This window comes from Odocoileus virginianus, chromosome 2, assembly GCF_023699985.2.
Source record: "Odocoileus virginianus isolate 20LAN1187 ecotype Illinois chromosome 2, Ovbor_1.2, whole genome shotgun sequence".
Classification (NCBI taxonomy): domain Eukaryota; kingdom Metazoa; phylum Chordata; class Mammalia; order Artiodactyla; family Cervidae; genus Odocoileus; species Odocoileus virginianus.
This window is the reverse complement of record NC_069675.1, coordinates 33,815,235-33,829,667: the sequence shown is the minus strand read 5'-3', so window position 1 is coordinate 33,829,667 and position 14,433 is coordinate 33,815,235.

Sequence of the window (14,433 nt, the reverse complement as noted above, 5' to 3'; positions counted from 1 at the left end):
GACAATGCAGATAGTGGAGTGCAGTTTATTACACCAGCGAGCCTAAGGCAGAGTCTCCTCTTAGCCAAGGATCCTGACCAGTTTTTGTGAAAACTTTATATACCGTAAGTGTATGTGCCCAAACCCTCTTCCCCAAATTCCCTGAAATGAGTCTGAACAAAAGAAAAGACAGACACAATGAAAGTTAACCTTTGATTCATATGCCTTAAGCCTAGGTAGTTAACAGTGGACAATTATCAATAGGCCTGTGCTTATACCCCAATAAGCATAATTGAATGTATGATTCTATTTGGTTACACAGATAATGAGGGTATTCTTTTAGGTGAAGGAGAGCCCTGAGGCTCTTCCTTCCGGGGGCCTGGTTTTCCAGTTGGTATGTCATTTCCATAGATGCTGGGCTTATAGCTCCAAGTCCCCAGTCCGGCCCAAGATGGAGTCCTGCTTTTAAGACAGAACCTGTTCTGTTTCCTCCTTCAGAAGGATGATGAAGTCTTTCATCAGTAATGAATCCATTTCTCAGTTTCTACTACAATATAGAATATATGCTACTATTAAGAGTGCCGCCTTAATTATATATTTTCAAGTGTCCCCCAGCTTCTCTGTCAGAGGAAATTACCTACATCCCACATACTTAAAAAAAGAGTTACTGCTATGAGAATAAAGTCCAACTGTAAAATTCCCATGGCATAGTCACTCATCATGAAATAAAACTAATGGTGACAAGTCAAAAAAAATTAAGCAACATCAGTTTTGTTAGTTTTCTGCTATAACAATATTATTTCTAGAATACAGATCAGGCTAAATTATCAAGGTAAGATCACAATACTGTGTTTAATGAAAATACAAAATGAAAGTACATTTTAAATTTATTTCTAACTCATTGAATAGAGTTATGTGCTAAGAGACTGATGGAGTCTTTCCTAAGGACAATGAGGATTTAGCTGGAAAAATCTCATTTGCAGAGAATAACTAAATCTCAGTAGATGCCCCTGGAATTCAACTACTCAGAGTCAGAGCATTTCCCACACATGAGAAATTTTCTTTAAAGGAAAGATATGAAGCAGCCATAAGTCAAATGCAGGGTCATTATGTGCACAAATTTGTTCTTATAATAAATGGGATTAAAGACTCTGAGCTTTAAGCAAGCCACTGGAATAAATGGGCATATGAAGGAACTTTAACCAGAAGGTAGTTTCTACTTTCCGTTTACAGAAATATCTCTATAAAAGCCTGTGTATCAACAAAGGAAACTGTAAGCAAGGTGAAAAGACAGCCCTCAGATTGGGAGAAAATAATAGCAAACGAAGCAACAGACAAAGGATTAATCTCAAAAATATACAAGCAACTCCTGCAGCTTAATTCCAGAGAAATAAATGAACCAATCAAAAAATGGGCCAAAGAACTAAACAGACATTTCTCCAAAGAAGACATACAGATGGCTAACAAACACATGAAAAATGCTCAACATCACTTATCATCAGAGAAATGCAAATCAAAACCATAATGAGGTACCATTACATGCCAGTCAGGTTGGCTGCTATCCAAAAGTCTACAAGCAACAAATGCTGGAGAGGGTGTGGAGAAAAGGGAACCCTCTTACACTGTTGGTGGGAATGCAAACTAGTATAGCTGCTATGGAGAACAGTGTGGAGATTTCTTAAAAAACTGAAAATAGAACTGCCATATGACCCAGCAATCCCACTGCTGGGTATACATCCTGAGGAAACCAGATCTGAAAGAGACACGTGCACCCCAATGTTCATCGCAGCACTGTTTATAATAGCCAGGACATGGAAGCAACCTAGATGCCCATCAGCAGATGAATGGATAAGGAAGCTGTGGTACATATACACTATGGAATATTACTCAGCCATTAAAAAGAATTCATTTGAATCAGTTCTAATGAGATGGATGAAACTGGAGCCCATTATACAGAGCGAAGTAAGCCAGAAAGATAAAGACCATTACAGTATACTAACACATATATACGGACTTTAGAAAGATGGTAATGATAACCCTATATGCAAAACAGAAAAAGAGACTCAGATGTATGGAACAGACTTGTGGACTCTGGGAGAAGGCGAGGGTGGGATGTTTCAGGAGAACAGCATTGAAACATGTGTATTATCTAGGGTGAAACGGATAACCAGCTCAGGTTGGGTACATGAGACAAGTGCTCGGGCCTGGTGCACTGGGAAGACCCAGAGGGATCGGGTGGAGAGGGAGGTGGGAGGGGGGACTGGGATGGGGAATACATGTAAATCCATGGATAATTCATATCAATGTATAACAAAAACTACTGTAATGATGTAAAGTAATTAGCCTCCAACTAATAAAAATTAAAAAAAAAAAAAAAAAAAAGAAATTCTCCAGACAAACCAGAAAAAAAAAAAAAAAAAAAAAAAAGAAATTCTCCAAAAAAAAAAAAAAAAAAAAAAAAAAAGAAATAGTCATTCCAGTGATTTTGTCATTCATTGGGGGTTGGGGAGGAAAGAGAAATTTGCTATTTGCCTAAGCAATTATGTGGCACAATCATTTACTTAAAGGTTAAAATAGTGAATGTTAGAGAATATCAGCAAGAATGGTGGGGTAAAGATCTCTGAAAACCTGCTTCCCATAAAATCAATGAAAATAATAGAATTATCTAGAAATTTAGATGCCCATAAGGTGCATTAAAAAACTTTTGATAAATACTTAGGAATCTAGAAGTCCTTGCACATATGGGCTGTGTATATATATGCCCTGGAAAGACCAAGGAAGGGACTAAACTCTCAAATAGACTAACCTTGAGGCTCTGTGCAAATAGGAAGTGAAAGCTAAGGAAGCTATCACCTTCCTGCTGGAGTTTTGAAGGCATACTTGCACAGTCATACCAAACTCCTATACAGCTCTGATCTCTCTTTCCTTTATACTGCTATTGTCACAAATTACATTTTTATAAATTGTGTGTTTATCAACAGAGACTGTTACCAATTGTTATTGCTTTATGTAGTTGCCTTCTAAATCAGACAGGGGGAAAGATTATAAACAAAAAATAGATATATTGTCTTTTTTAGTGTACTTTATCATATCTTAAGTATTAATCATAGTCTTTTGAGTAATCACAAATTTTTAAAAAATACTATAGCAATGCAAAACAGAGCAGTTAAAATGATGCACTAAAATCATCTCTTTAGTACAAATCAAGGCATTAATAGAGGAGTATGAAAACAACAATTCATAACACATGTAAACAACAAATAGCAAAATGAAAGATGTTAAATCATAATTATCAATAATTAATTTAAATGGAAACAAATTAAAATGCTCCAATTAAGAGGCAGAGATTAGAAAAATGAATTAAAAATGATCTAACTGTAAATGAATAGATATATGCCAAATAAACAATAAACAGAGATTTGGAGTGGCCATGCTCATTTTGGACAATATGGGGTTTAAGAAAAAAACTGCTTGTAGAGAAAAAGAAAAATATTTTCTAATGATAAAAGTGTCACTCTATCAAGAAGACCTAACAGTAGTAAACATATATGGACCTAACACCAGAGCTTCAAAATACAAGGGGCAATATATAACAGAATTTTAAAGAAAAGAGAATACAGCACTGGTAGCTGGTAATGTTAGTATTTCATTTTCAATAATGATTAGAATACCTACCCAGAGGATCAACAACTTGAACAACACTATAACCTGACTAGACTCAATAGACATCTATACAACACTCCATACAGTAGCAAAACATATACTCTCAAATGCACATGAAACATTTTCAAAGAAGACCTTATACAATCTCATGAAACAAGTGTGAATATATTTAAAAGGACTGATGTACAAAGTATGCTCTCTGACCAAAATGTAAAAAAAAATTAGAAATCAAAAGCAAAGGGAAATGTGGACAGGTTACACATACATGAAAATTAAACATTACACTCCTAAATAACTAGTGGATCAAAGAGAAAATCACTAGGAAAATTAGAAAATATTTTGAGATGAATGAAAATAGACAACTTACCATACGTATGAAGCACAGTGAAATGATTCCTGCCCACATGGAGCTTTTCGGTAGAGACAAGCAATAGATACAATAAATTTTCCTGTAAGTAGTGTTGATAACTATTGTGTAAAATAATTCCTATCTGTGTCACAGTCTGTTTCTCATCACAGTTCAGCACACAGTCCATTCTGTTACATGGCATGTTTGGAGGAATAGAATTTTTTGGAAAGGAAAAACTAACAAGATTCTGTTAGTAAAACAAAAGCACACTGGTTCTGCATCTTTCCTCCTTCCCAGAGAGGCAAGCTGGGGCCAAGGTACCCCATCTAGCTGGATATGCTAGATGCACCTATAAGCCAGAAGAGGGATTCTTCTTTTTTCATAGGCAAGTGTGAAAAAGCATTATTTTTAGAGGAGGAATACTCAGAACACTTTGGTCCAAGACAGTCTGGCTTTTTATGTCACCTGCTTAGAGCTACTGTCTGGGAAGCTGCAACTGGCACCTGGAACCTTCTCCCAGTGCTAATCTGTATTTTCAAACAATAAGGACTTACAGTCTCCCATTTTCCATTCCTCCATGTACTAACTGAGGGAAGGAGCCCATAAAACTTTGGAAGCTGACATGGGTACAAGGTCCAGACCTGGACCCTGCTAGCTCATTGTTCAGGCAAAATTGAAAGTAATTATGTATCTCTATCCCAGACTTGGCTCAAAGGATTTTGACTATTAACTGAATCAATATTCTCAAATTCATATGCTTTTTTAGCATATTTGAAAAATACTGATTATCACATTTTAAAATTAAAAAAAAAATGTAGATGAGTAAACCATGGACTAATGAAACCTCCCTTCCGTCTTGAAATGAAGGGATTGCCCATGATGACGACCACATACTGACAGACTAAAGAGATTTCAGCCTCAGACTCTCACTCTCTCTGGAAACACTATTGTCATGGTACATTTAGCAAATGCTTTATCATAATTGAACTTCTATGGAACTACATATTATGCAAATAAATTATTATCATTTGTAGAATTACAATGGCTAGTAAATCAATTCATAATTATATGACTCTTCAAATAAATAGAATAACACTCTTTAAATTTCCCTGATGAAGAGCTAATGCATAATATGCTCAAATAACAAAGCAATAAAACAGTGAAAGGCAAAGCAACATTGTATGCTGAATCACAAAGCAACATTGTATGCTGAATTGTTTGTTTATAATATCAAAATAGTATTAAATAGTATTAAATATTAAGTAATATTAAATAGTAGTAATATATTAAATATTTAATATTTATCAAATAATATTAAAATAGTAGTAATTATCAACTGCCAGATACAATAAACTTTTGAGTAGAAATTTTGCTGATCAGATGTCATGTCTGCTGATTCATTTCATAAGTTTAGAAGCACCCAATGAGCAACTGTTTTTTAACATTTTTAATATTTTTGAAACACTTAGAAGTAAAAGGGATCTGAATATATCTAAAATATAATAGAAATGATCTGTCTTCAGGCTAGGTAAGGAAATAAAACTCCATCTCTGCAGGGTGCCTAGAAGCAATTGTAGCAGGTACTGAGCATAAAGTGAAGCCACAGTGACGGCAAATTTTGCTCTCCATCCCTTTACCTCCGAACACACCAAATATCCAGAAGAACTGCCCATCAATAGATCCAATATGCTTTTATCTTCATAATCAGTAGCTGACATCTGACTTCAGAACAGATTATTTTTTGACTCAACCATCTTAATTTCTGTCATTTTCTAATCTGGAATATTGATCTCAAGAAGCCTCCTGTATTAAGAGGAGATTGCTTAAACAAGAATGATTTTGCCAAACAAGAATGATTGATGAAGTAAAATTTTAAAAGATAAAGAGAAAACTCACCCTCTCATTGCACTTGCAAAAACACACAGGTTGGACAAAATGCTGCTAGTGGTATTCTTTTTGGCATCTGAATGGAGAAAGCCTCTCTAGAAATCGAGATAAAATCCAGTTGTGAAGACAGACATCAGATGAATCTGGGACTCTAGAGAGACAGTGAGAACAAAGCATCAGTAAGAAACCATTCCTTATTTTGTGTTTATTTTCTTGTAGAAGTCTGAGGATCCTGCCATCCAAACAATGTCTGTAATCCAAATATCCAGGGAAGCATTTGATTTATCCCAGAGGCTGCATACATTTAAAGGCCTTCACTAGGTAAGCAGCCAAGTTGGCTTATTTTATTTTATTGCTACAATAGAAACTGCATATGTACATATACACTAAGAGCCATACTCTGAAAAGCAAATGGAATGTATAATGAGATATGGCTTGACATGCTTGGTTGGCAATGTTTTCTCCATTCCATAGTAAATCACAAGAATGGCAGCAACATGCTGTCAGAATATAAAATAAATAATCATTTTCCTAAGTCCCAGGCACTTTCAACTTCTAGATGAGAATAAAAACCAATTTAGAAGCAGGTTTATTTTTGTGGAATGTAGTCACAAGAGCCCAGTTCTAACAACAGGGGTCCTGGGCTCTCTAAAATACTTATCTGTGGCCTTGGAAATTCATTTCAATCTCCAAGTTCTAAAATCTGTGAAATGTGAAGATTTGAAACCTTACCAATTCACCTGTGATGCAATGCTGTAAGCTTGAGATCAAATAATATTAAAATAGTAGTGATTATCAATTGCCAGATTCAATGAAATTGTGAGGAGAAATTTTGCTGATCAGATGTCATGTCTACTGATTCATTTCATAAGTTTAGAAGCATCCAATGAACAGCTATTTCTAGCACTTTTAATATTTGTGTAACACTTAGAAGTAAAAGGGATCTGAATATATCTAAAATATAGCAGAAACGACCTATCTTCAGGCTAGATAAGGGAATAAAACTCCATCTCTGCAGCGTGCCTAGAAGCAATTGTAGTGGGAATTAGTAGAATCCAGGAAAGTGGAAGTGGTAGGCTAGCAGGGCTGAGTAAAAACTTGGCTGGATATGTAAAATCTGGTAGATAAAAAATAACTAGCTGTGTATGCATGCATGTGTGTGTGTCTGTATATGTGTGTGTGTGCATTCTCTTCTACTGAGTGACCCTAATTGCACTGGGGCCACTATCACAGTTAGGTGAAGGAGTCCCTTAACAATTTAGGCCCCGGGGAAGCTTCAATTACAAAACTGAAGCTCAGGGTATGGGACCCAGAGTGCTTCTAAACTGCAGGAAGTCTCATGCTGACCTATTGCACTGAAAGACACTGAGAGTTTGGTATTTCTCAACACATTCCAGAAACCAAAACTGAGCTGAAGATACTCCTTGATTTTGCTAAAATTATTGAGCCCCCTCTTCCCTCTCTTTAGGGAAAAAGAAGAGAGATTCTGACAGAGAAAATCACTTGAACACAGACACAAACAAAAAATACCATACAATTGGCTTTAGTGACTCTACTTCCTATGTTAGGTTTTTGCAGAATTTACTCATTCCCTCGTTCTGTGTAAAGTCAAGGTTTGAAGCGATAACTATAAGAGGTATTTTACTAAAACCTCTGTAGGTGATTGGGCCCAAAGTTGTTTAACATAAAAACTTAAGGAAGGCATTCTCTACAGAAAAGCCAGCATGATCTTTACAAAAGCTAAACCTAAGCATATTCCTGCCATGCTGAAAATCTCCAGACTATTGCCTCCCACTTCTCTTAGAATAACAGCCTAAGTCTTTACTGCAGCCCAGATGTGCCTCCTTGCATGTAGCACATTTTCTGCCTGCCTCCTCATTTGTTTTTCGTACCCCATCTCCCCGGATCACTACACCTGAGGGCACGGATTCCTTCTGTTTCCCAGACACGCCAGGCACCTTTAAACCTTTAAGACTCTGCACTTAACTGCTTCAGCTTGAAAACCATTTCCTTTAGCTAATTCTTATCCTTCTGATCTCATGTTAAATGGCTCTTCCTCTGCCAGGCCTTTTCACTGACCTTAACTAAAGTTTTTTGCTCTGCTTGCTGCTCTGTTAGCTTTTACAGTCAATAACTAACTTATATAATATGTATTCATAAGTTTGTCCTTATCTCTCCCCCCACCAACTCCCACCAGAATGTCACCTCTGTGAGATCAGCGATCTCATCCTTTTATGTACCACTATATGGGCAATGCCTAGAACAAAGTTTTATACACAGTACAGACTCAGTTTGTTAGGTGAAGGCAGTTGCCCTAAACTGCAATGTTTTTAGTACTGAAATCAATTCAACTAGACAGCCATGCATATTACATATTACAGAATATTCGAGATAGAAAACATTTGAGAACTAGCTGCCCTTTCTTATTTTCCTAGAGATGAAATGAGACTTCCCATGGACAAAAGTTTTGACTAGGGTTGCCTACCTAAGAGTTACATAGTTACCCCAGGCCTGTAGTCCTACTACAACCATATTACGGAGGAAAATAAGTCCCCAGGAGGGAGAAAAGGAACAGGCTGAGCTGACTCCATCTTGAAAAAGAAGGAAACTCCATCTTGCACTTTCAGTGAGCTTTGGACTACATGCCCGGGGATAACATACCTATAGCCAAATTGGCCTCCCAGACTGATAAACACCAGATTCCATAACAAGATTTCCTGTCACCAAAAAGAATGTAATCATCCTCGACGTAGTCAGTCACCATTGTAATCTTTATGGCACCCATTGGTGAGGCTACAATGCAGAACCAGCTGACCCTTCTGATTATGAATCATGGCTGTAACCTGATTGTATCTCCCTTTAACACTTTCCAGGCTAGGTTGAAGGAATTTGGGGATGTGAGCTTAAGAAGTGCATTTAAAGCATATAAGGTTTTCACAAAAGTCAGTCGGGGTCCGTGGCTAAAGAGGAAACTCTGTCTCGGACCCACTGGTGTAATAAACTGCCCTTCACTATCCACACTGTCCTTCTGAGTGAGTTTGTTTCCTGGAGCCTTTGGCTGTCACATTTGGTGCATTGGCCAGGAAACTCCTCACTTTGAGGAGACAAGTCTCACTTGGGGCTACTCTGAGGCCTCACAGGTTGGATCTCTTAGATGGGAGAAGGTGCCTCGCCCTTCTGGAAAGATTCCATTCCTTAATGCCCAGATCTTTCATGTTAGTGAGTAGTGGACGGCAGCAGGGGAGTTGAGCACTCAGGTAAGGAGGTTTCCACGCAGCAGGGTGGAAGGGGGTCTGGTCAACCCCCTGGGAGGGAATGGGGAACATACTGACTATGAATGTTACAAAGGAGGTGATGTCTGTGTCCTCTTGAGGTAAATTGTGAGAGGCGATTGTGAGACGGATTTGGGGGGAAGAAACTTGGTCTTTGTGTGCTTGTATTCTGCCCTCCCTGAGGAGGTATCCCATTTGCTGTGAAATTCTTGACCCTCTCAGAACTGTCAGGCTAGAAGGAGGGGGATACATAAGTGAGTACAAACTGGTTTTTCCAGAGATAGCCTGGGATGTGGGATATTTAACCCATCTGTGTTTTCATCCACACCCGATCAAGCCCAGCAAGGCAGAATGGACTTTAAAAGTTAAGGAAGAAACAGTCATGGACCACGTGGTGTTCTGGTTTGGCCATGCTGACCAGTAGGTGAAGACACGCCAGTCCCCCTTCTCCTTCTGGGATCTGTCAGGTAAGGAAGGCTCTTCTCACCCTAATTAGGAAGGAGGCAGAATGGCAATTTAAGTGTTTCATTGAGTGGAAATATCAGAAGTACGTAAGGTACAAAGAACTTCACAGACAGAACAAAGAGTAGAAGAAGGTCTGAGAAGGTAAGCAAGATGGGAGGAAATGAATCTAAGGCAACTATATTGGAGTGCATGATGAAAAATTTTAAGAAGGGATTTGGAGGAGAATATGGGGTGAAGATGATGCCTAACCACTTCCACATACCCTGTGAGGTCAAAAGGCCCCCAAAGGGAGTAGGATAGACACCAGAGGACACCATGAACTTAAAAATAGTGGAAACAGTCTATGCAGTAATCACAGGAGAGCCAGGACACCCGGATCAATATCCGTATATTGACTCAGGGCTAGGGTTAGCTTAAGACCCTCCTCCTTGGATGAGGTTCTGTATCCAGAAGGGAAAAAGAAAAATACTAATGGCATAAAAATTGACTGATGATAAAAAAGATTCTATAGGATTTGGACGGGGATGACCTGCCCCCTCCCCCATACTGTATGATGATGCACCCATGCTCCACTGGAGCCACGCTAATGCCCTATCCAGGGCCAGGTGGCGTTCCTGCGGCAGCCGCTGCTCCTCTGCCAGCTCTCCTGGAGACGGTAGAGCCGCCATTTTGGCAGGCTCCGATCCCAGCGATGGAGGCCTTTGGTCAATGCCACCAGGATTCCACCTCAGCTGGACCTCCTACAGTGTATCCACCGCTCCCGGTGAGTACTGATGGGAAGGGGGAAGAAAACACAGGAATTGGACAGAGGCTGTGCTCCGCCAAGGAACAGGGGGAAAGAACCCCACTATAGATGCCCCTCAGAGAGCTAATACAGGACATGTTCAGGGCACATGTGGGCACTACCATCAGCCCCCTGTAGCCTATTATTACCAGCCATTTTCCTCCACGGATATATTATACTGGCAGAGACACACTCCACCATACTCTGGGGAGGCCACAATCCATGATTAGGCTAATGGAGACTCTTTTTCGAACCCACCGCCCTACGTGGGATGACATAATCCAACTACTAGTCTCCCTTTTCAGCACTGAGGGAAGACACAGGATCCTAACTGAGGCCAGAGAAGGGTTAAGAGGAATGGCTCCTGGGGGTACTACAAACCCGCAGTGGTGGGCAGAACCAGCCACCCCCGATGAGAGGCTCAATTTTGGACTATAACACAGGGGAAGGGAGAGGCCACTGGGAGAGATACCCAGTGGTTATTTACAAGGCCTCAAGAGGGGGCCTGAAAAGCTATGAATATGGCAAAACCCTCCGAAGTGATTCAAAGGGAAACCAAGTCACCCTCTGAGTTCTACGAAAGACTGTGCAAGGCCTATAGACTTTATATGCCAATAGGTCCAGAGGCCATTGGATCTCAGACGGTGATAAATGTAGCATTTGTGTCTCAAGCCTACCCTGAAAATGTCAGATGGGGGGACACCAAGTGACTCATGAATTTTTATACACCCCTGAATGCCCAGTACCTTTGTTGGGAGAGACTTGCTGTCTAAACTGGGGCCACAAGTGACCTTTCCCCCCCACAAAAGACCCACTCTTTGAGTGAGCTCAACTACCTATTTACTCTCCCTTTCGATAAACCCTCAAGATGAATGGAGGTTGCACAATCTCCCAGAAGGAAACCAGACAGGTTAAAAGTCGAGAGAGAGAGTTAATTCAACAATTCCCCGAGGTCTGGGCAGAAGACAACCCCCCCCACCCCAGGGGGTGGGGGGAGCTTGCAAAGCAACAAGTCCTAGTGGTAATAGAATTCAAACCCGGTACAATTATGTCAGTGCTCACCTTGGGCCTGCCAGACCTTGCTAAGCCATTTACTCTTCACATGACTGAAAAGGACAAGATGGCTATGGGAGTGTTGTCCCAGGATATGGGGACATGGAACAGACCCATGGCTTATCTCTCAAAACGGCTAGACAATGTTGCCACAGGGTGACTGTGATGCTTATGGGCAGTTACCTTACTGGTTCAGGAGGCTACCAACCTGACTTTGGGACAAGATTTGATCTTAAAAGTCCTGCATGAGCTCAACACTCTGCCTGCGAGGGGACCCCCATAAATGGCTGTCGACATCCCGGGTTACTCAATACCAGGGACTGTTATGTGAGAACCCCCATGTTACTATTGAGCCTTGTCAGGTTCTGAATCTGGCCACACTCCTTCCTGTGGGAGAAGGTGGGTCCTCACATGATTGCAAGGAAATCCTAGAAGAAGTTTATGCCAGCAGACCTGACTTGAGAGACCAGCCAATCCCGGACCCAGATTGGGTCCTGTACACCAATGGCACCAGCCTGGTTAGACAAGGACAACGACTGTCGGTAGTCACAGAAAAAACCATCACTGAAGCTAGCTCTCTGTCATCACACTGGCCTGCTCAGTGGGCCAAACTATATGCTCTAATCCGGGCCCTCCAGCTGTCAAAATGTAAGAAGACAAACATTTACACAGACTCCAGGTATGCTTTTGCTACTTTACACGTACATGGGACTTTAGATAAAGAGACAGGTCTTCTGACAGCCAACAGAAAGGACATTAAAAACAAAGAAGAAATCTTGACTCTATTAGATGCTGTATGGGAACCCGAAAAGGTAGCAGTGATGCACTGTCAGGGTCACCAAAAGGAAGACACCCCACAAGCACGGGGAAACCGACTAGCAGATAAAGCTGCAAAGCATGCGGCTGAGAAATTTGGGGCTGCTGGTGGAGGCTCTATCAGAACATTTGCACTCTCAAAAATGCCTGAGTTAACTTTGACTCTCCCACAGTATACCCTGGCCCAAGACCAGCTGGCTGAATCAGAAAGGGCCACCCAAAATGAAAAATGTTGGTGGGAACTTCCAGATGGCAGGTTACTTTTACCCGAGGCATTAGACCCCATACTGGTACCTCAGGTTCACCAGGCAACACCAGGCACCAGTCAATTAATGCAAGAATTAATTCGAGAATATTTCTTAATTCCACGACTTTCCTCCTTATGTAGAATGGAATCCTGGAACTGTTATGCTTATTCACAGGTCAGCGCTGCCCCTGGACATAAACAAAAACCTCCAGGAATATAGTTAAAAGGCACTCTACCCTTTAATCTTTTAGAAGTTGGACTTTACTGAGATAAAACCCTGCCGACAGTATCATTATTTACTGGTCATGGTATGTACCTTCTCAGGATGGGTGGAGGCCTTTCCCACCCAGACTGAAAAAGCAAATGAAGTGGCTCACTGTTTGCTTTGAGAAATAATTCTCAGATTCGGGTTCCCAGCTAGTATAGGTTCAGACAATGGCCCTGCCTTTGTAGCCGACTTAATTCAACAGGTATGTAAAGCTCTAAACATCAAGTGGAAATTACATATGGCATATAGGCCCCAGAGTTCTGGGATAGTGAAACGAACCAACTGGACACTTAAAGAGACATTCTCCAAGTGGAATCATAGAGACTGACTGCTCCTGGGTGGACTTGCTTCCGACGGCTCTGCTCAGACTCAGGATGACCCCATGGTCCCATGGCCATTCTCCATACAAAATTGTGTTTGGGAGGCCCCCTCCCATAATAAAACAGGTGTCAACAAATTTGTTTCAGGTAAGTGGGGATGAGATTTCACAGCAGATGGAACAACTTGGTAAGGTAATAAATCAGGTAACTAAGTTTGTACAAAAAATGGTGCTGTTCCCCCTTGGGGAACAGATTCACGAATTTGTGCCCGGAGATCAGGTGTGGGTCAAGGACTGGAAACACGACTCCTTGGCTCCACGTTGGAAGGGTCCGTATACTGTTGTTCTAACCACCCCTACGGCAGTTAAAGTTGCAGGTGTCACTCCCTGGATCCACCACACGAGGGTGAAGAGAACATACCATGCAGACCTGGAGGACGGCAAGTGGACTACACCAAAGGACTCCACTGATCCCCTTGAACCCAAGGCCATCTTAAAGAAGAAGAAGAGATGAAGCTCTACAATCAGCAGCTGCTACAAGGACTTGCTGGTATCATCTTGAGACTAACCATAGTTTCAGCACAAGGTGGGACCTGTGCAATAATTAAAGTTGAATGTTGTCTATATATTCCTGATTTATCTGGCAATATGTCAGCTGCCCTAGATGACATGAAAGGTCAGATAAAAGCTATGTCTGATGATAATCTTCCTTTTTGGACTTCTATTCTATCATGAGTAAAGGGTGATTGGTGGAAAACTATTATATTAACCATTGTTATAGTTGTTTTGTTGATTCTGTTATGTGGACCTTGTATTCTCCAATGTGTTGTTAACTTTATGTCACAGAAGCTGACTTCATTTACCCAAATACATACAAGGAAACCTAAAATGCAGTACATCCCAATGAGTGATGCTCATACTGGAAGTCGAGAACATCAAGAGGGGGGGATGAAGGAGGAAAGGAAAAGGCTGAGCTGACTCCATTTTGAAAAAGAAGGAAACTCCATCTTGCACTTTCAGTGAGCTTTGGACTATGCACCTGGTAGCAATGGAGAAAACACACCTATGGCCGAACTGGCCTCCTGGACTGATAAACACCAGATTCCATAACAAGATTTCCCGTCACCAAAAAGAATGTAACAGTCCCCTATGCAGTCAATCACCTTTGTAATCTTTATGGCACCTATTGCTCTAGGCTACAATGTATAACCAGCTGACCCTTCTGATGATGATTCATGGCTGTAACCTGACTGTATCTCCCTTTAACACTTTCCAGGTTAGGTTTAAGGAATTTGGGGATGTGGGCTTTGAGTAGTGCACATAAGGTATAT